Source organism: Amphimedon queenslandica, unplaced genomic scaffold (genome assembly GCF_000090795.2).
Source record: "Amphimedon queenslandica unplaced genomic scaffold, v1.1 AMPQUscaffold_13413, whole genome shotgun sequence".
Lineage (NCBI taxonomy): Eukaryota > Metazoa > Porifera > Demospongiae > Haplosclerida > Niphatidae > Amphimedon > Amphimedon queenslandica.
The window spans coordinates 92,538-95,219 of record NW_003546351.1 but is presented as its reverse complement, the minus strand read 5'-3'; the positions used below and the strand labels follow the sequence as shown (position 1 = coordinate 95,219).

Genomic DNA, 2,682 nt, shown 5'->3' with positions numbered 1-2,682 from the left:
ATCCTAAAGTTTTTTTAAGTGAAAAGATGGTCATAATCATCCACACTCCAGCTGCAACATGACAACTGAGTGAGTTATTCCACCGTACCTTGTCCTGATGAACTGAGACTAAGTCTGATGATAGACATTAGTCATAGGACTCAGTTGAATACACTTCTGTCTTCATAGCAATGGAGGGGCAAGCGCCTTGGCTCCTGAAAGCAAAATTTACCAAAACGGGAATTGGCAAAGGATGAGAATAGGCCTACGAAAAACTGCTATAAAAGCCAAAACAACAACCAAAGAGCTTACAGGAGAAATAAATAGAGTGTGATGAAACAAAAAGAGAGCTCAAAGTAGCTCCTACAGTAAGGATGACTTGATAAAAGAAGAAAATGTTCAGCCTGGCTGTTCACCAAAAAATCCGCCATTTTCATCCAGTTGGGAGGTGCGCGTTAATTAGACCATTCGTTGCAAAAGGTTTATTGAGAGAAAACTGTATACATACTGACTGAATTTCATTGAAAAGTTAATATTGAGTTTCATTCGTTTATAATACCTTCAAACAAGATTGTCCTGTACATATTACCTTACGAGTAAGTGGTGATGGAATGGCTCTTGAAGTGAAGTTCATGAACAATGAACATGTCCATGCTGTTTCTGAGGTATTTTATTTCAATGATGCATTCTTACAATGATATATATAATGTTAATTATAGCAACTATTTAAGCACCTCCCTCAAAAAAGAGCACTTTCAGAGGGAGCACAAGAAAAAAGCATCCATTTTAATAGAGATGAGGGTGAACAAGAAGCTTTTGCTACATGAATTGATATAAGATACAGGCATGGTCATTCTCTTGAAGGATTTGTGAAACATAGCATCCTTGTCAAAAAAATCTGAAACTCATAACAACTTAGATGCCACTGTAAACTTGTTACAAGATTAATATGGTACAGACGATACTATTTTAACTTTTGTGAGTAGTAATTTTAATGCTTAATAGGTGCTTCAGTAGAGATATTTTCTGATGCAGATAAGGTTTGAAAAGGAATATTTTTCCAAAATCAAATAATGCTAAATACATTTGAAGCATATCCTCAGCTTTTGTGTGTAGATGCTACATGCAAATTATTGCAACTTGGGTTTCCTGCATATGTATTTTTAAGTGAAGATTCCAATGGGCAAAGTGAAGTAGTAGCTGTGTGCCTTTTGACCTTAGAAGATGCTGAATGTGTTAAGTGAATGCTGGATGCTTTGAAGAAATGAAATCCATCTTGGAGTAAAGTGCGTGTAATAATGGCTGATAAAGATACGCAGAACGAAGTATTTTGAAGAAATGTCTTCCTGATGCAACTATTTTAATCCGTTCGTTTCATTCGCTGCATACATTTTGATGAGAAGTGACGTGTGATAAATTAGGGATCTCATCTGCTCATCGAACAGTATGTCTGGAACTGTTACAAAAAATGGCTCATGCTTATTCTGAATCTCAGTATGATGCCCTTTACATGCAGTTTAAAGATGACGCCCCAAAGGAAGTTGTAAAATATTTTGACAACAATTGACATGCAGTCAGGAAAGAACAGGTACTAGGCATGAAGTTTGTGGGTGGATCCTTTATTAATACTACAAATAATTGACTTGAAGCCCTGAATGGCAAGTTAAAACAAGTTATTTCTAGAAAAAGCTCATTGAAAGAATTTGTTAGGAATTTCTTTAAAATTATCACAGCATTAAGAACCGAACGGGATCACAAGGCAGCACTTTTTTTACAGAAAGTACATGTATTTCCCTTCTAGGAACCAAGCGCAAAATGCCAATACTCTGGTTTGTTAACCTCTTATGCATTTTTGTTTGTGCAGAAACAACTGGAACTAATGGATAAAGTTAATAAAATAAGGAATTTGGAGAGAGTGATGACTTTCTTGTTAACACTTCAGAAGGGGAATGTATTATTGGTTTTATGAAATGCTCATGTGTCATTTTTCATGCCATGTCGTTACCATGTAGACATATATTTGCAGTACACTGTAAATAATAGAGTGTATTATCAACACCTTTTGAGGTGCTTCACAGCCCGCTTAAATCATACACCCCTGAAACTGAATATACAACACTCCATTTTTAACATGCAATTTCAACACTATATTTATTGCTATACATCCAATTAGGTGTTAACAGCAAGGTGGCAGGCTACATTATAAACAACACCTTATTAGCAAACGTTAACACCTTACAAAAATGAAAAAGCACCCAATGTAAGTATCACAAAAAAAATTGTTATGGAATGCATGCAAAATTTGATTTTAAAAATTAAAGTTTATTGCAGCCTTGATTTTTAATGAGTTAAGGCCTATATAGGGGAGAAAAGCAGTAATTTATAAATTTTAACAAAAATTTCATTAAAAACACTGCATGCATGCATGATGTACCTTTTGTATTAACTATATTGTATTTATTTTTAGATATATAAATTTTTGTTTTTTTTATATTTGATGAAAAATTTTGCAAATGCCTGCTATCAATACACAACACACGTACTGCATGGTCAAAATTCCATCATTTGACATGTTAGTCATACACATGATTACATGTATCATCTATGCACATATGCCCTCACCTGTTACAATGACATGCTCATTATACTCTTGGCATTATACATCCTTCAAGGTGCATTTTGAATTGAACTAAAGACAAGAGA

At 34.4% G+C, this 2,682-nt stretch overlaps 1 long non-coding RNA gene across 1 annotated transcript; it reads right to left on the bottom strand.

Annotated features, from left to right (window-relative positions):
• Window positions 1–2,175: 2,175 nt before the first annotated feature.
• Window positions 2,176–2,676, bottom strand: LOC109581863 (uncharacterized). Its single transcript, XR_002184799.1, has 2 exons — window positions 2,602–2,676; window positions 2,176–2,334 (listed from the first exon to the last, which is right to left on the bottom strand). It is a non-coding gene; the product is annotated as an uncharacterized LOC109581863 (long non-coding RNA).
• Window positions 2,677–2,682: the final 6 nt, after the last annotated feature.